We start from the raw sequence: 20858 nt of genomic DNA, 5'->3' as shown, positions 1-20858 counted from the left end.
AAAACTCCATATGAAATATTTCACAACAGAAAGCCTTACATTAAGTTTTTCAAGCCCTTTGGATGCAAATGTTTTCTACTGAACACTAGAGACTATTTGAACAAGTTTCAAACAAAGTCCCTGGATTGTTTATTTGTTGGATATTCTACACACTCAAAAGCCTACAGAGTCTATGTAAAAGATCACTTGAGTGTTATAGAATCTTCTCACATCATTTTTAATGAGAATCAATTCTATACAGTTGAAGGTGCAGCATGGCTGTTTGATCATGAGAAGTTAATAAGGTCTTTCAAGATTTATCCTGAAGACTTTGATGAATCTTTCTACAAGACCAGTGAAATTGAAGAGAAAAAGAAGAAGTCATTGGACTTGGAAGAATTATGGAAGAAGGTTGTTGAAAAGGAAAAGGAATATACTTTTGTGAAGAACTTCCCATGTGATATTGGTGAACCTAATCAAGAAAACAATCACAATGTTGAATATGATCATACTGAGAACAATCAAGACAATAATGATGTACAGGATGATTAAGTTCAGAATGAGGGTGACACAAGCAACCAAGCAAGTGGAGAAGAAGCTGCATCTACAGCAAGATTTCAAGATCTATTTCAAAGATTGAACTTAGAAAATAATGTTGCATCTACTTCAAGACAACATAATGATGAAGCACAAGAATTTCATGATGCAAAGACTGATTTGATCATTGAAGAACCAGAACTCAATGAGTCAAATCTTGACACAACTATGTCTACAGATATGATTGTTCAAACTCCTTATGTGGAAAAGAATCATCCTTCTAAAAACATCATTGGTGATTTTCATGAAAGAGTTACAAGAAGTCATTCTGAAATTGCAAACATTTGTCTTTACTCTTGTTTTCTATCCCAAATAGAACCAAAGAACATAGCACAAGCATTAAAAGATAATTGTTGGGTGGAAGCAATGAAAGAGGAATTGGCACAATTTAGAGATCTGCATGTGTGGGATCTTGTTGATAAGCCATTTGACAGATATGCAATTGGAACCAAATGGGTGTTCAGAAACAAAAGGGATGAAAGGGGTTTAGTGATTAAGAATAAAGCTAGACTTGTAGCACTGGGATGTCTTCAAGAAGAAGGAATAGACTTTGAGGAAGTTTTTGCACTAGTTGCAAGACTTGAAGCTATCAGGATTTTTCTTGCATATGTTGCCTCAAAGAACATTAAAGTGTTCCAACTTGATGTTAAGTCTGCATTTCTAAATGGAAAGATTGATAAAGAGGTGTATGTTGCTCAACCTCCAGGTTTTGAGGATCCAATGTATCCAAACAAGGTGTATAAGTTAAACAAAGCCCTTTATGGATTGCATCAGGCTCCTAGAGCATGGTATGATGAGCTGTCAAATCATCTTCTTGAAAATGGTTTCAAAAGAGGAGCCATTGACAAGACACTCTTCTACAAAAGAAAGGAATCAGACTTGCTTCTAGTACAAGTGTGTGTGGATGACATCATCTTTGGTTCTACAAATGAACAGATGTGTATGGAGTTTGAAGGGGTAATGAAGTCCAAATACAGCATGAGTTCTATGGGAGAAATGAACTTCTTTCTAGGATTGCAACTTTAACAGAAAGCTGAAGGGATTTTCATTCATCAAAGCAAATATATGCAGGACATCTTGAACAAGTTCAACTGTCATGAGTACAAGACTGCTTCAACTACAATGGACACCAAAGAAAAGATGATTGCAGATGAAAAAGGGGAGCCTATAGATGAACATGAATATAGAGCCAAAATTGGATCTCTGATGTATTTGACTGCAACAAGACCAGATATCATGTTTGCTGTATGTGTGTGTGCAAGATTCCAATCAAGTCCAAAAGTCTCCCACATGAATGCTGTTAAAAGAATATTCAGATATTTGAAGGGAAGACCAGACTTAGGGATTTGGTATCCAAAGAACCAAGCTTTCGATCTGATTGCATATACAGACAGTGACTATGATGGCTGCAACATAAGCAGAAAGTCAACCTCAGGTGGATGTCAATTTTTGGGTGAAATACTAGTGTCATGGCAATGTAAAAAGCAGACTACAGTTTCAATCTCTACTGCAGAAGCTGAATATGTTGCTGCATCTTCCTGCTGTGCACAAGTTCTATGGATTCAAAATCAGATGCTGGACTATGGTTTGAATTTCTTGAACACCCCTATTGTTATTGACAATAATGCTGCATATTTTACTGTTAAAAATCCAGTTCAACATTCCAAAACTAAGCACATTGAAATCTGATTAAGGATGTGTGCCTGGTTGTGTGTCTCTATATGATAACTGATTATTTTATTAGAGATTACACATATTGAATGTTGATTGTATATGTTTTAAATATGTTTCAACTAAATGTTGATTGAATATGTTTTGAATATGTTTCAATTGAATGTTGATTGAATATGTTTTGAATATGTTTCAACTGAATGTTGATTGAATATGTTTTGAATATGTTTCAACTGAATGTTGATTGAATATGTTTTGAATATGTTTCAACTGAATGTTGATTGACTATGTTTTGAATATGTTTAGACTGAATGTTGATTGAATATGTGATGTGCGAAAATATATATATATAAATAAAACACAAGTCGCAACTAAGCTTTAAAAACAAAACAATCTATCCTAGTTCACACAAACGGCAAGTGTACCGATCGCGTATAGCACAGATAAGGAAAGTCCGGATATCGAACTCGAAGACACGTGAAAACGTTTATAATTACGAACAAGACTCACCAAAATATTATTTAAAGGATTTTTTAATATTTAAAATTGATTAAACTACTTAACTTAATTAAATAAAAACTTTTAACAAAACTTTGAAAACTTTCACTGCAGTGATAAAAACGTCTACCTAGGAATGAATCATGTCGATAGAAATAACAAGACAACGGATTGAAAATATTCAAGACACCGGTTATAAAAGATGACACAACAAAAACTTGTTTAAGAAAGTCAAATTACCTCTCAGTCTCTCTAACAATCTCTAACTTATTTTAGTTGATTTTAAAGAATAAACCGGAAAAAAATTATTAACGTGTTCAAATACCGACTCACCTCTCGGTCTCACCGACACACTAACCTAATGGAAACGAATACTACGCAACCAAGGATAGAGGAACAATTTAACTTAACCCAAATTAAACCAACTAATTGCACATAAACACTCAAACTTGACAAGATAAAAACCCGCTCTCGCCGGTCTTAATTCTAACAAGTAAAAGCTACGAGACAATATTACTTCTTATCACCTCTCGGTCTCAAAGAAGGTGTATTTTAACTGATTTTAGATGATTATATTACCCACTTATCCCTACGGTTGTACACCCCGCAAATAAACCTGAAACACCAAGTTAAGAGTCTAACACACAATCAATTAATCAAAACCAATTCAATTAACTAATGCAAGAGGATTATAAGCAATAAAACATAAATCACAGCCATCACACACAATCTAATTTATGGTTTAGTTAAACTTTACATCAATAATTTAAGTCTTGAACACTAACAATCCATTAAACAAGTCAAAACCATTCAACAATCATCTATCCTAGGTAGAACAAACAAGTTTAGCTACTCATTAATTTTGGACAGCCATGCATACTTAAGAAAAACACCATAAACATCATCATAAACATTATAAAAGTCATTCAAGATCCAAACACAATCAATTATAAGTCAAACTATCAATCAATTGCAAAACAATTCAAATCAAAAGACCAGATTAACAAAGTTAGGGTTCTTGAACAATAATTAAAGTTTAAGGATGAATTACTATCAAGTATGGCTGATATTTATGATTGTTTGAAGCCCCTAGCTGCTGCCCCAAGGTTCCTCTTCCCTTTCCAGCCACCAACAGCCCTCAGCCGCCCTGCTTTTTTCCTTTTTTTCTTTATTTCTTGCCGGCGGCAGAAGTTCCGATCGGAACTTAGGGTTTTAGGGTTCTTTTGTGTATTTCGGGATTATGGACTAGATAATGGCTGGTAACAAGTGTTATTAACTTAATATAATATTATAAAAGGCTTTTAAGAAGTGGGCTTGGGTCGGGCCTTGACTTGTAAGTTTGAAAGTTGCACAATTAAGCCCCTAAACTCTTCAATTTAACTCTTTTTTCCACCAAACTTCATAACCTACAAGAAAACAATCATCTTTGTAATATCAAGCATAAACAAACCATAAAACTTAATAATTAAACTAAAAAGTAATTAAAACATGATAAAAATGATACGGAAAGTAGGTGTGTTTCACTACACATCAAACATCCCCACACTTAAACCTTTTTCCTCCCTGAAAAAGTCTAATGCAGTTGGATCAGAATCGGAAAATCAAAGTTAAATCAAACATATAGGTTATATTTTAAAGCTCAGAAAAACGCAAAAACCGCGATCATCGATATTGTTGTCCACCTAAACCCATGCCTTAATCTTTACCTGGACAAATAAGATCCGACAATAATATTACTTAGTGGTTTACACAATAAAGACCCGCTTATTTTTTGCTTTTACCGGACCAGACCACCCCAACTTGACTTAAACCTCAAAATTAGCGTAATTAAAACTTTGTTGCTCAATATTTGTGAATAGTTAAGACGATCAAGGGTATTGTTTATCCACTTAAGCTTAAGCATCAAAGTCTACCAAGCAGCCATTAGATATGATTAAGGTTCAATTATTTATAGCTAGTGCTCCCCACAACATGACATACCCCCGTTATCAAGCAATACCCCAAATCCATAACCATAGGTGAGTATGAAAAATTTCATCTGTAGGGCTTACATGTAGCGTGTCCCTTGTGGTCCATTTCTTAATAGTAATGAAACGCGAGCAAGGGGACCCCACATGACTAACAACGTGGATGATCAAGTCTGTAGTGTATTTGTACTTTTGTACTTTTTGTGATCATGTTTATAGACTTATAACTTTGGCTTTATTTTAAATATCCACAACCCCACTTAGGAATTGTGAATACCCAGCTAAATAGATTGCATACAGACCCATGGTCTCCGGACCCGAAGCATCCCATCAATACAGGATTTAAGGTTATAAAACCATACGCCGATGAGGTGTAAAACACTAAACTAGCAGTTTAAGATTTATATCACAGGCTACACGGCATACTCTAACGTTAAACCTACCCAAGCATCATATGATAACGTATTCAAATTTTTAAAACTCATGATATTTCCAATTTTTCATACCAAAATTTTAGGCTTGAGTATGGCCCGACCTTTCATTGCTTATTTTCCACGGACAAAACGCTTTACCCACAAAAGATTTCCGTTTAACCGTTTTATCAAATTTGCCCTTTCATTTTCAAGGCTGAGCCTACCGACACATCCCAAGTTAAGTGCGTTTTCTTTAATTTATCTCATATTATTAGTAGTTTGAAAAACCGATTTACGATTAATATCATCATCTCCCACTTTAATGCAAAAGAAACTAAAAACAAGGGACATTTTTTCTTTCTTTTCTTTTTTTTCTTTTTTTTTTCTACAACTAAGTAAAATAAATTCCCATCCCCACACTTAGAACGAAATCGTCCTCGATGAGAACAAGGAAAGAAATAAAATAAAAATAAAACGTAAAGCATAAAATTAAAATTTGAAAGAACAGAAATTAAAATAGAGAACGGGTTACTCCCCTGGTTTAGCATTTCATTAGCGGCCGCAACCTCAGGTGAACCAGTTCCAAAACGCCATCAGAGCTAACATGCGCATAATAAAACCTGTAACAACTCAAACTCGCTCGCATGTAGCGGCGTACAAAACAGAAAACAAAAACATAAGAAATAAACATATTTTTATGTTTTTGAAATTTTTAATTTTTTTGATTTTTATTACATATTTATTTTTTTTGTATTTTTATGTTTTTATAAATAGAAATAAAACAAATAAAAACATAAAGTAAAGGGAATCATAATACAAACTCTACAACTCGGGCTGTCTCCCGAGTGATGCATCCATCACGACTATTCCTCGGTGAATGAGTCAAGGTAGAACACCTCGACTGTCTGATCAGTTATCGGCTCTCCAATGTTGTTCTTCAATCTATGGCCGTTCACCTTAAACTTCTGTTGGTGCATGTTTTGTGGCCGTCGCTTGGCGAATAGTTTAGATTGTTTATGTTGTATGCTGTACACCTAGATAGTGGTCCACGCCGAAAGTCATCCATTCGAAAGAGCATTTTCAAATGGATACTCATTCGATCGAACCAGTCTCTGATTCGATCGAATGAGTCTGCTATTCGATCGAATAGGACTCATTCGATCGAGTAAATCGATCGAATGAGATGATTCGATCGAGTCAGTTGTTGCGAGAATGAGAGTGTTGCGAAGAGACTTATTCGATCGAATAGACTCACAATCGATCGATTGGTCCAATCGAACAAGTCCTGTGAATCGAATGAATCTCATTCGTACGACTGAATTGACATTCGCACGAATAGGAATGTTATTCGATCGAATGACATCTCGTTCGATCGAATGAGTCCAGAAACACTATAAATACTCAGACTCATTCGATCGGTCAGAAATGTTCGAAAAAAAAAAATCCAGAAAATTGCTCTCAAAATCGTTTTCGCGAATCCCTCGTTTTGATCCATACATCTTACTCGGTTTTTCACGTACATCACAAATATGTAAGAATTTTTGGATTATAACCGTGTTTTGATCAAGTTTTTGGTCGTTTTGTTCTCGGAATCGGACATTAGAAAGAAACACACAATAAACTGTTTTTAACCGTTTAAAACTTGTAGTTTAATGTTGATAAATGTTCACAACCTACAATCGATGCTATCTGTGTGTTGTGTATCGTTTAAACGATCGAAAATTTCGATCGGGATTCTTCAAAATCTGGGCTGACGTTTGAATGAGTCGAATCAGTTTATTCGGTCGAACGAGTCTCTTGTTCGATCGAATCAGAGGTCAAAGGTGAAATCTATCTTATTCGACTAGATCTTTACTCATTCGATCTCACTCGATCGAATGAGTAGCTCATTCGATCGAATCTTTACTCATTCGATTGAACCAGTCCAGAAAGTTTGAAAATGTTAAACGCATTCAATCTTTTCGATATCTGTTCGTTCTAACACGTTTATGTTTGCAGATTAAATGGCTGAAGTTGCAGAAGTTTTTGTGCCTTTCAAAACATCCATCAAGCACAACATTGTAGCCTTTCTCGATCGAATGAGTCCTGATCGAATAGCAGTGGGTATAAATACCCAGCTTTCAGGCGTGGTTTGTAAAGGATTTGCGTGCCCGGCGCCCAGGTGCTGTCCGGATGAGAGGGGAGGCCATGCTCGACCTCCCCCTGCCATAGATCGTGATTTCAGTGTTTAACACGCATGTAATCTTTCGTTTTTTATCAATGAAATCGTTTGTTTCGTGTTTGTTTCTATCCGTCTTTGGTTATCAAACCTTCCGTCTCGAACCGGCTCGGATCGTCTCGGTCCCGACTGAACCAACAATTGGTATCAGAGCCACGGTTACCGCTAGAAGGGTCTAACAACCGATCTAGCAAGCCGAGCTCTTGATTTTATGCGTTCTGGACGTTAAACTGTTGGTGTGTTCTTCGTGTTCTTCGCGTTTTCTGGGCTGGCGATGAAGGAGTCGAATCTGCCATTCGATCGAATAGGCCTATTCGATTGGCTGATTCGATCGAGTAGGTCTTCCTGCTCAAAAGTGTCAAATTCAAACGCCAGTTTTCCCGCCCATTCGATTGACTTCATTCGATCGAATCAGATTGTATTCGATCGAACTGGTTTTCCCGCTCAAAGTGTCAAATTCAAATAGCTGATCGAACCAGTTCTTCATCCGATCGAATCTGTGCTTCATTCGACCGAATGAGCCCTATTCGATCGAACATGTTCCAGACCAAAAAAAAAAAAATAAAAAAAATAAAAAAAAAAAAATAAATAAAATTTATTCCAGACGCAGAGTCTGGAACGCCCGCTTACACGAAAATTTGCCCAAGCCATTTTTATCAGTCGGGAAGTCTTCTGAAAAAGTTTGGCAAAAATAAAATTTTTTCCGACAAAATTTCCGGGAAATTTTCGGTTAATTTTCGGGTCAGTGATAAGATTTTTCTGGACATCCTATACAAGTTGATTACAATCCAGAAAAAGTTTGGTGACAGTGAAATTTTCACTGATATTTGCCGGCAAAGTCAGAGCGTTTAAATGTTTAATGGTTAAAGCGGCAAATTGGGGCAATGAACAAAGCACAATCACCTGAAGGAATTATCGTTTACAAGTTTAATGGATAACCCCTTGTTCATTGAGCTTCTACAGTGGTGATTGTTATAAGAACACAGAAGAACAGAGAAAAGTGATTACTGATGAGTTATTGTGGGGTAGTCAGGAGCATCTGACTATTTATGGGCCAACCAAGTTTAATTTATTTTCCGCATTCTGAAGATTCTGCTTTGTGGAGAGAATCTGAGTTTGAGTTATTGTGGGGTAGTCAGGAGCATCTGACTATTTATGGGCCAATAAGCGTCAAATATTTATTTTCCGCATGTGAGAATTCCGCTTTGTGGAGGGAATTCTGTTGAAGAATGGTGATTCGCAATCACGAAGTTAATGATGTGTCTTTGTCTCCGATGATGAATCTGCATACAAACTAATCTGTTTAGGGGAGTAGCTGTGGATCGGAAGCCTCATCGAAGATTGCCCAATACATTATTAAGTCAGCGGAAGACGATATGAGCTTACACGTCTATATATTGGGATACACGCCAACGTCTGAGGGGGAATTTCTATAGTTGGTTGTTTTTAAACAGATTGTTTTGTCTGAAGATGTCAGCAATGGAGAACACTTTGCATCATTAACTGAGAGTTCAGTCTAAGGGGGAATCTGCTGCAATGATGGTATTCTACCACGTGATTATCAAGCCAGAGCAGAGATTGACTGAAGATTGCAAGAGGTGTTTACAGCAATTCGCAAGCAACGTCCAAGGGGGAATATGTTGGTGCATGTTTTGTGGCTGTCGCTTGGCGAATAGTTTAGATTGTTTATGTTGTATGCTGTACACCAAGATAGTGGTCCACGCCGAAAGTCATCCATTCGAAAGAGCATTTTCAAATGGATACTCATTCGATCGAACCAGTCTCTGATTCGATCGAATGAGTCTGCTATTCGATCGAATAGGACTCATTCGATCGAATGAGTCCTGATCGAATAGCAGTGGGTATAAATACCCAGCTTTCAGGCGTGGTTTGTAAAGGATTTGCGTGCCCGGCGCCCAGGTGCTGTCCGGATGAGGGGGGAGGCCATGCTCGACCTCCCCCTGCCATAGATCGTGATTTCAGTGTTTAACAAGCATGTAATCTTTCGTTTTTTATCAATTAAATCGTTTGTTTCGTGTTTGTTTCTATCCGTCTTTGGTTATCAAACCTTCCGTCTCAAACCGGCTCGGATCGTCTCGGTCCCGACTGAACCAACAACTTCCCGCTTCGATCTTGTATCTCAATCGTGCCATACGGGAAAACCTCAGTGACCGTGAACGGTCCCGACCATCGGGATTTCAACTTTTCCGGGAATAACCTCAATCGTGAGTTATACAGTAAAACCTTATCCCCACACTTGAACTGCTTATTACCCTTCAATTTCCTGTCATGCAGTTCCTTCGTATGCTCTTTATACCGAAATGATTGTGCATATGCGTGATCCCGGAGCTCCTCTAATTCATGTAATTGATGGAAACGATTACCCTCTGCGGCGGGTAAATCCAGATTAACCCTTTGAAGGGCCCATGAAGCGCGGTGTTCCAATTCAACAAGAAGATGACAGGCCTTCCCATAAATCATCTGAAATGGTGTGGAACCAGTCGGAGTCTTGTAGGCTGTACGGAAGGCCCACAGAGCGTCATCTAATTTGTCGGACCAATCCCGACTATTTGAACCAACCGTTTTCTCGAGAATACGTATGATTCCCCGATTACTCACTTCCACTTGCCCACTAGTCTGTGGGTGGTAGGCGGTCGCAAGCCGATGGGTGACCCCATAACGCTTCAACGCCTTATCCATCTGCGAGTTGCAAAAGCGAGTACCTCGATCACTGATCAAGGCTTTCGGGACTCCAAAACGAGCAAAAAGACTTTTCAGAAAACGAACTACCACTCGGGCATCGTTGGTGGGTAGAGCTTTGGCCTCAACCCACTTAGACACGTAATCGACGGCCACGAGTATGTATTTGTTTCCACGGGAAGATGGAAACGGTCTCATGAAATCAATACCCCAGATATCAAAAACCTCACAAACTTGAATGGCATTCTGGGGCATTTCGTTTCGCGAAGAAATGTTGCCGACACGCTAGCAACGATCGCAACTCTTAACAAACAGGTGAGCATCCTTAAATATAGACGGCCAGTAAAAACCCGAATCAAAGACTTTCTTTGCCGTAGAACTCACACCGTGGTGACCTCCAGTCAGTCCCACATGACAATGGCTCAAAATTTGCCATCCTTCCTTGACATCCACACATCTTCTAATAAGCTGATCAGCACCAATGCCGAAAAGATACGGATCGTCCCAAAGGTAAAATTTGATGTCAGCAAAGAATTTCTTCTTTTGCTGGTAAGGCATCTTTGGGAGGTATCGTCAGCGAGATAGTTCGCGAAATCAGCAAACCATGGAAAACCTTCCTCTTGTACAGTAACGAACATCAGACTCTCCTTCGGAAAACGATCGTCGATCCTAACTCCCGAATCTCCTGAATCAACTCCCTCTAGTCGTGAAAGATGATCAGCCGCCACATTCTCGGCCCCCTTTTTATAACGGATCTCTATATCGAACTCTTGAAGCAACAGGATCCATCGGATAAGGCGAGGCTTAGCATCCTGTTTGCTGAAAAGATATCTAATAGCGTCGTGATCCGTATAAACAATCGTTTTGGACAAAACCAGATAGGACATAAATTTGTCGAAAGCGAACACCACAGCTAAAAGCTCTTTTTCGGTGGTGGTATAGCTTTCCTGTGCGCCATTTAAGGTCTGGCTCGCATAGTAAATCGGATGGAAATGTTTATCCTTCCGTTGTCCAAAAACCGCTCCGACTGCGAACTCGCTTGCGTCACACATCAACTCGAATGGTAACGACCAGTCGGGAGCAACCATGATTGGGGCGTTAACGAGTTTGTCTTTTAGAAGGTCAAACGCCTCGATACACCCCTCAGAAAAAATAAATGGAGCATCCTTCTCCAAAAGTTTGGTCATGGGTCTCACGATTTTTGAAAAATCTTTGATGAACCGGCGGTAGAACCCGGCATGACCTAGAAAGCTACGAATTGATCTCACAGAAGTAGGCGGGGGAAGATTAGAAATGGTCTCGACCTTTGCCCGGTCAACCTCTATCCCCGCACTTGAGATTCGATGACCTAGAACAATGCCCTCGCGAACCATGAAATGACATTTTTCCCAGTTAAGGACTAGGTTGGTGTTAACGCAGCGGGACATCATCCTCTCGAGATTTGATAAACAATGATCAAATGAACTCCCAAATACGGAAAAATCGTCCATGAACACCTCCATGGAGTCCTCGATCATATCATGGAAAATGGCCACCATACACCTCTGCAATATGGCCGGAGCGTTACAAAGTCCGAACGGCATACGTTCCGTAAGGGCAGGTGAAAGTGGTTTTCTCCTGTTCATCGGGAGATATCGGAACCTGAAAGTATCCGGAGAAACCATCTAGGAAGCAGTAGTACTGCTGACCTGCTAAACGCTCTAACATCTGATCAATGAATGGGAGAGGAAAGTGGTCTTTCCTGGTGGCATCATTCAGTCGGCGATAGTCGATACAGACTCGCCATCCCGTCACAGGCCTCGTGGGAATAAGCTCGTTCCTTTCGTTTGTGACGACAGTCATGCCACCCTTTTTAGGAATCACTTGGACTGGACTCACCCAAGCACTATCAGAAATGGGGAAAATGATCCCCGCATCAAGGAGTTTAATGATCTCCTTCTTTACGACCTCTTGCATCTTCGGATTAAGCCGCCGTTGCGGCTGGACGACAGTTTTGAAATTTTCCTCCATGAGGATTTTATGAGTGCAGAACGAAGGGTTGATACCCTTGATGTCGATAATCTTCCAAGCAATAGCCTCATTGTGCTCTTGTAGCACCCTCAACAACTTCACCTTCTCGACCTCGGTCAACGCAGATGCAATGATAACCGGAAGCTTCCTCTCTTCATCTAAAAAAACATACTCAAAGTGGGAAGGTAAATCCTTAAGCTCTAGGGAAAGGGGAGGACTCTCGACCGAAGGTCGGTCCATCGGATCGTCTCGTACGATCTCAGCAGACACACTAGATTCAGGGGTATGCGACTCGGTGTCGTCATCTAAGGACTGATTGGTTACGGCAACCATTTCAATCTCCAGAATCTCCCTATCGAGAATCTGGGTGTCGGAGGCAGATCCTCCACAAATTTCGCTGAAAAACTCCCCGACATGCTCCATGATGGTATCAATGAAGTATAAGGAGTCATCAGCAGACTTTGGGTGTTTCACTGACTGTCGAACGTCGAAGGTGACGTTCTCATCCCCAACTCTTAAGATTAATTTACCCTCGCAGACATCGATCAATGCCTGTGCAGTGGCAAGGAATGGTCGGCCCAAGATGAGTGGGACACTATCGTCATCGTTCATGTCCAGGATGACAAAGTCCACCGGGAAGATGAACTTGTAGACACGAACAAGCATGTTCTTGACCACCCCTCGGGGGTATTTCATAGAACGATCAGCAAGCTGGATACTCATATGGGTGGGCCTCGGTTCGCCTAATCCCAACTTGCGATACACGGAATACGGCATGAGATTAATACTGGCACCAAGATCTGCCAGCGCATGGACGACCGTATTATCACTCAAGATGCAGGGAATTGTGAAACTCCCAGGATCAGACATCTTTTCTGGTAACTTTCTCTACAAGACTGCAGAGCAACCAGCACTCAGAGGAATGGAAGAGACTTCGGCTAACTTCTCTTTGTTCGAAAGAATATCCTTAAGAAACTTTGCGTATTTGGGCATTTGCGTAAGTTCCTCAAGGAAAGGAATATTAAGATGAAGTTGCTTCAGAAGATCAAGAAATTTGGAGTTCTGCTCCTTGTCTCTATCCCTACGGACTCTCTCGGGAAATGGGAGTCTAGGTTTGTAGACTCTCGGTGGTGAGCTGGGTGATGGCTGGTTCTCGGCCTGTGCTGTACTTCCTGGGCTGTGCCTTTGATGCACCCTGGCCGGTGGAGACTCCAACTGAATCTCCTCGTCTACCTGCTCCTCTACATCCACCGCAGGCTCGTTAACGACTCCTCTCGTCGCCTCTTGAATCACGGGCTCGCTACGTGCCCCCGCACCGCTCCTTGTCGTCACAGCCTTCGCGAACGCTTTCGGATTTTGTTCAAAGTGTTACTTGAAAGTGTACCTGGCGACCTATCATTTAGACGACTTGCTATCTCTCCCATCTGACGCTCAAGATTTTGAATTGCCGCTCCTTGATTTCTCATGAATGACTCGTGCTCCCGGAATTTCTCTTGAGTTTCTTTGTGACGGGAGTCCTCTCGAGTCATGAGTTGCGACAGCATCTGTGTCTGTTGTGCCATCATCTCCTCTAATGTGGGCTTCTTCTCCCCACTACTCGGTCCCTCACCGGAATCCTGGAATAGGCTCTGACGTTGCCGGAAGCCGGACTGATTTCCGTTCCTCCAGTTGGAATTTTGGTAACCTCTCCACCCCGAATTATAAGAATTGAAAGAACGTTGATTTCGGTTTGGATTATTAACGAAGTCGACTGCCTCCTCCTGGAAACCTACGGGGCATTGAACAGTATCATGCCCCCCTCTACAGATCTCGCATAACTTACTTTTCACCTACAAGTCCTTCACGATCTTTGCTAACGCTTCAACTTGTGCCGCAAGTGCGGTGCTCGTGTCGACCAAATGCATGCCGCGCGATAGGGAATCGACGGTTTTGGTACTCTTAACTGGTGGTCGCTGGTATCCACTCATGGCTAAACCGTCAAACAAGGCAATGCACTCATCCGTATCTTTCGTCGTCAGTAGGTTACCTCCTGCGGCTGTGTCGAGCATACTCTGAGTTGCGTACGTCACTCCGTTGTAGAACTTCTCAACAACCGCCCAGTCTTGTAGGCCGTGGTTTGGACATAACGCAAGTAGATTTTTGAACCTTTCCCACGCCTCGTAGAAGCTCTCGGTGTCCTCCATCTGGAAAGAATGAATCTGGTTACGCAAACGAGCGGCCTTAGCCGAAGGATCATATTTTTCAAGAAATTGGGTCTGCATGGCAGCCCAAGTAGCAATGGATCCCTGTGGGAGGGACTCAAGCCACAGACTCGCATGATCAACGAGTGAGAACGGAAAGATTCAGAGTTTTATGGCATCTTCGGATACGCCGGCAAGATGAAACGTGTCGCAGATACGTGCAATACGAGTGAGATGAGAATGCGGGTTCTCGTGGAGCAACCCGTGAAAGTGAGCAGAATGAGCAATCGTGTTCAGAACGTTAGATGGAATCTGCCAAGTCGTTTGAACTCCTATAGCTGGTGGAGCAATGCTGGATCTCGCGCCAGCATCGACCAGACGGGCCCGGTCTGCAACTGTCCTCCTCGGTAGTGGATTCGTGTCGCCCATAATCCTATCCCTATTGACGGGTTCAGAAAAAGTAGGAGAAGAAAACGTATTACCGACGGATGTGGATGAACTGGAAGGCGGTTTTGTACGACGTCTCTCAAGAAGCTCTCTCTCTGGTTCGGGAAATCCTTCAACTTCTGGTGGTCCTAGAGATCGAGTACGTCGCATACAACTATTAAAATAAATAAAAGAAATATTAATTAGCTAAACTATTTTAAACTAACAAACAAAACAAATAAGAAAGACAAGTAGTAAACAAGGCAAATCTTAACTCGAGTCGTTCTTAATACGCCTCTAACCGTGTCCCCGGCAAAGGCGCCAAAATCTTGATGTGCAAAAATATATATAAATAAAACACAAGTCGCAACTAAGCTTTAAAAACCAAACAATCTATCCTTGTTCACACAAACGGCAAGTGTACCGATCGCGTATAGCACAGATAAGGAAAGTCCGGATATCGAACTCGAAGACACGTGAAAACGTTTATAATTACGAAACTCTAACCAAGACTCACCAAAATATTATTTAAAGGATTTTTTAATATTTAAAATTGATTAAACTACTTAACTTAATTAAATAAAAACTTTTAACAAAACTTTGAAAACTTTGACTGCAGTGATAAAAACGTCTACCTAGGAATGAATCATGATGATAGAAATAACAAGACAACGGATTGAAAATATTCAATACACCGGTTATAAAAGATGACACAACTAAAACTTGTTTAAGAAAGTAAAATTACCTCTCAGTTTCTCTAACAATCTCTAACTTATTTTAGTTGATTTTAAAGAATAAACCGGAAAACAATTATTAACGTGTTCAAATACCGACTCACCTCTAGGTCTCACCGACACACTAACCTAATGATACCGACTCACCTCTAGGTCTCACCGACACACTAACCTAATGGAAACGAATACTACGCAACCAAGGATAGAGGAACAATTTAACTTAACCCAAGTTAAACCAACTAATTGCACATAAACACTCTAACTTGACAAGAAAAAAAACCCGCTCTCGCGCGGTTTTAATTCTAACAAGTAAAAGCTACGAGACAATATTACTTCTTATCACCTCTCGGTCTCAAAGAAGGTGTATTTTAACTAATTTTAGATGATTATATTACCCACTTATCCCTACGGTTGTACACCCCGCAAATAAACCCGAAACACCAAGTTAAGAGTCTAACACGCAATCAATTAATCAAAACCAATTCAATTAACTAATGCAAGAGGATTATAAGCAATAAAACATAAATCACAGCCATCACACACAATCTAATTTATGGTTTAGTTAAACTTTACATCAATAATTTAAGTCTTGAACACTAACAATCCATTAAACAAGTCAAAACCATTCAACAATCATCTATCCTAGGTAGAACAAACAAGTTTAGCTACTCATTAATTTTGGACAGCCATGCATACTTAAGAAAAACACCATAAACATCATCATAAACATTATAAAAGTCATTCAAGATCCAAACACAATCAATTATAAGTCAAACTATCAATCAATTGCAAAACAATTCAAATCAAAAGACCAGATTAACAAAGTTAGGGTTCTTGAACAATAATTAAAGTTTAAGGATGAATTACTATCAAGTATGGCTGATATTTATGATTGTTTGAAGCCCCTAGCTGCTGCCCCAAGGTTCCTCTTCCCTTTCCAGCCACCAACAGCCCTCAGCCGCCCTGCTTTTTTCCTTTTTTTCTTTATTTCTTGCCGGCGGCAGAAGTTCCGATCGGAACTTAGGGTTTTAGGGTTCTTTTGTGTATTTCGGGATTATGGACTAGATAATGGCTGGTAACAAGTGTTATTAACTTAATATAATATTATAAAAGGCTTTTAAGAAGTGGGCTTGGGTCGGGCCTTGACTTGTAAGTTTGAAAGTTGCACAATTAAGCCCCTAAACTCTTCAATTTAACTCTTTTTTCCACCAAACTTCATAACCTACAAGAAAACAATCATCTTTGTAATATCAAGCATAAACAAACCATAAAACTTAATAATTAAACTAAAAAGTAATTAAAACATGATAAAAATGATACGGAAAGTAAGTGTGTTTCACTACACATCAATATGTTTGAAGTTAACTGATAGGTGCTAAAGTAAATAGCTGTGCAATTTGTTTGAAATTGATGATAATTATTGACTATCAAGTTAACTGATCTGATGTTATCATAAGTAGTTTGATCTATTTGGGTGAAATTGAATGCTTGTCTGATGTCATGAGTAATCACATGTTTATGGTTACTTGAATATGTTCTTTATCTGATCTTCTGATATTGTTAAGATAGGATAGACATTGAATGTTAGTATAGTCTGTTTTTTTGATGATAATAAGAATGATTAAGATTTGATTATGTGATGCAACTGTTTATGTCAAAATGTGTTTTATGTCAAAATTAAGTGATTCAATGAATTTTATAATGAATTTTGCATAAATACTTTATTTTGGTCAAAACATGAGCAAGTTGATTAATGGTGTAGAGATATGATAAGATTATTCAGTTCAAGCTTTAAAGAAGCTTAAAAGAAGGATTTTTAAAGAGAAGTCTCAAGTAGTTGTTTTTGCTGAAAACTATGTCATTTGCCCAGTTAGAAGGACATGCACTTGTGTATGTTTGGTCCTTAAATCTCTATAGATTCAAAGGATAGCCATTGACCTGAAAACTGAATGCATTTGGGGCAATTATGACTTGTTTCTTATTCCTCCACTTAAAACTATGTCAATAGCTCTGACTTTGAAAGGACATAAATTCACATGTATGTTTGGTCCTGTTGACCACTTTTGGTCAAACAGGATAGCCATTAACCTAACAATGACAAGATATTAGGGTGATTAAGTATTAAACTGTGTTTAATGGGAAATGATAGTACATTGACTACTTAGCTGATCATATGGAATTAATAGGCTAAAAAGACCTTAGTATAGTCATTAACATGTATGGTTGCTTTCCCATGATGATGTAAAATCTAAGGTGATATAAACATAATGAATAAGCTAATCTTTATGTGGAGATGCATAGTTGTCCTTGCATGTCTCAAGATAAATCTCTCCGAATGATATGGTAGAAAAGTTATTACCCAATCATACACGAGCCTGTTGTTATTTGGTCAACCAAAAATGAAACATTTTTAAATATGACAAGGAACATACTTTAGAAAAAATTGAGAAAATATCAAAAACAAGGGGAAGAATGAATAAATCAACCAAAAGTTGATAATTGTTTTAAATATTTTATCAAACAAGAGGGTTACAACAAGAACTACAAAGATGTTGGCAAAATCTATCTCATCTTGAATTAAAGGCATGTTGCTAACTGTAAGTCCAACATTCAACCTCTATATATGTTTGAATCTAAAATACCAAAATACAATAAGTTCTGTCATACAAAAACTATTTTTGACCAAATACAGGAGGTTGGAGTCAAATTGGGGTGATCTGGGGAAAGCCAAATAAGTTTTGAGAAGAGATATGAGGCATCATAGCACAGTGTTGACCATTAATGCATTATGCTTTAAATGAACCTAAATCATATCACCAAAGAGATGAAATTCATGCTAAGTTTATACCTGCTGTTAACCTATCTATGTTGTCATAATAATGCTGAGAGTGAGGTATTGAGATAGCTACTTAGTCAATATGATCCCATTCTTGGGATCTTTTCAGTAAATGGAAGAAACTGTTTTGAAGAGAATTATAACTGAAATTTGATCTTTAAATGCACCATTTGCTCTTAAACTATGATCTGAAATGGAAAGTATATTTTGACAAAGTGGTTTAAGTCAAAAAGTGTTGCATTTTGCCTAAAATAGGTTGAATATGTAAGTTCAGGTAAGGTTTGATACCTTATAACCTTCCCGAGCACAAACTGTTTGAATATGTATTTTCGGGTAAGGTTTAATGAACTACAACCTTTCCGAGTACAAAACAGTTGATTATGTGTGAATATGTTGTTTCGGGTAAGGTTTGATAATTTTCAACCTTTCCGAGTAAGCTTAGTCATTTTTGACTAACTTTATGATTTTTGGGCATGCTTTGAAGTGTTTACACTTTCCGGGTAGAGTACACTGTTGTACTCATTTCCCGAGCAAGCTTGAAGTTTTGAGATGATTATGTGTTGTTATATCTTGCTTTTAACAAGAAATTCTTGTTTCGGGCAAGCTATGCATATTATATGCTGATTGTGATTCCAAGCGAACTTTATGAACTTAGTCAAGTACATCAAGTAAGCTTTGTGATTTGTGTGAATATGTCGTTAGGAAAGCTTTGTTAATCTTTCCGGGCATGCTTAGATATTACTATTTAAGTTTATCATTTTTCGGGTATGGTTTGGCTTGTTGAAACCCTCGGCTAAGGGCATACCTGATGATTGAATGTGTTTATCCTAGCAACTTAGTGCTAACATAGGATTTTCGGGCAAGCTCTATGAAATTTTAGACTATAGCACACTTAAATGTCTATGTGTTTTAATTTCATTCCAAGCATGTTCTGTGATATGTGTGTTTATGATTTCTTTGAAATTACAAGTGTTTTCAGGCAAACTTTGTTTTCCGAGCACACTTTATATTCCGGGTACACTTTTGTTCCCTCAATATACTTGGTAATTTCAAAACTTAACTTTCCGAGTACACTGTCTGCTAGAATTCCTTTTCCGGGCACACTTTGTACTATATGAAGGTTATTCGGGTATACTTTTCATTAGAAGGTGTTCGGGCACACTATTCTCTTGAATGGTTGCTCAGGCACATTATATTTTCAAGCATACTTGAATGAATGTGTTACTTGATTGAATAGGTTAGTTAGTATGATAAAATTGATTATGATTCTTATTATGGTTTATGCTAGATAAGTTTTAATTTGAAATTGAGAAATTTATGTGTGGATCTTAATTGATTCTTAGTAAGAATGTTTATTTGATTATTATACTAGATTATTTTCCTTGTGATTAATTTCTCAAGAAATCTAGTATTTTGGGTAAGCTTTCTTCATCATGTCTTAACTTTAAATTAATTTACTTGATCGAGCAAGGTTTATAAATATTCAAAATGAAAATTTTCAAGCAATGTTTGACCGGGTAAGGTTTGTAAGTGGAAGTATACCGAGTAGACTTTGGATATATTAATCTTTCGAGTAAGGTCTTATGAACTTAAATGAAATTAAATGTTCAATATATCAAGTGGATAATGTTACTGGTAGACAGCTAATAATTCACAAAAGGACAAAGAGCATTTAAAACCCACTTTCAAAAGGTATATAAGAGGGAGTTAGGCAAATTTTTCAACATTACTTTTCCCTCTCTCTCTCCTTCCACTGCAACTGCTTACTCGCAAAGAAACCTAAACCGACTTATCACATTCATCTTAATCCAAACCCTAACTTTTATCAGCCCTCTAATTCCGACTCGGTAATCATTAATAATGTGTTTTCCGATCACGATTAGACTATAATGGGCTTTGATTATTTTCTTGATTACTAATACTCTGTTTATGTGTTTAGGTTATTAATTTGTCGAAGAACAGGTTCATGAAGATTTCTTTCTTTCTTCTTCATTTTTATAACTTGAAATTATCTAAATTACTGAACTTTATGACTAATTTCACTTTGAATATGTTTGTTTATGTGTTTCAGATATGGCAGAAGAAGAACAGCAAAAGTATTTCTTTGAAAAGAAACATAATATGTGTGCACTTCTGCAAGTCACACCTGACAATGAGCCTGTGGCACCAATGATCAGATGGATGGCTTGATCAAATGTCAACTTTGCTCTTACTGAAAATCTTGTCATCTACATAAATCACTCACTTGATTTCTGGAGATCAACAGAACTTGTAGAAGACATCAATGGGAAAAGAATTGAAGCATCCGTTGCTGGTCAGGAAATACATGTGACAGAAGGGATGATTAGAAGATGTTTCTAGCCCACCTCATATACAATCACCACAACCATCTACCTTCCAAACTCACACCACAGAACAACCTGATTATGAACAATTCTTCACAACACCACCTACATCACCACATACTGAAACTAACCTTCTGACCCTAATGAAAGAAAATGCTGAGTTGAGAAGAAGGAATGAGGAAGTAACACAGGAGAATGTGATCCTGTTAGAGTAGTTGGTGCAGGCAAACTTGAAAATTCAAGCCCTGGAGCAGGAGGTTGAGAAGACCTCAGCTGCCCCAAAT

This window comes from Bidens hawaiensis, unplaced genomic scaffold, assembly GCF_021521415.1.
Source record: "Bidens hawaiensis isolate Kalapana, Puna unplaced genomic scaffold, B.hawaiensis_p1.1 tig00000670_1, whole genome shotgun sequence".
NCBI lineage: Eukaryota > Viridiplantae > Streptophyta > Magnoliopsida > Asterales > Asteraceae > Bidens > Bidens hawaiensis.
Note: the sequence above shows the minus strand (reverse complement) of the source record.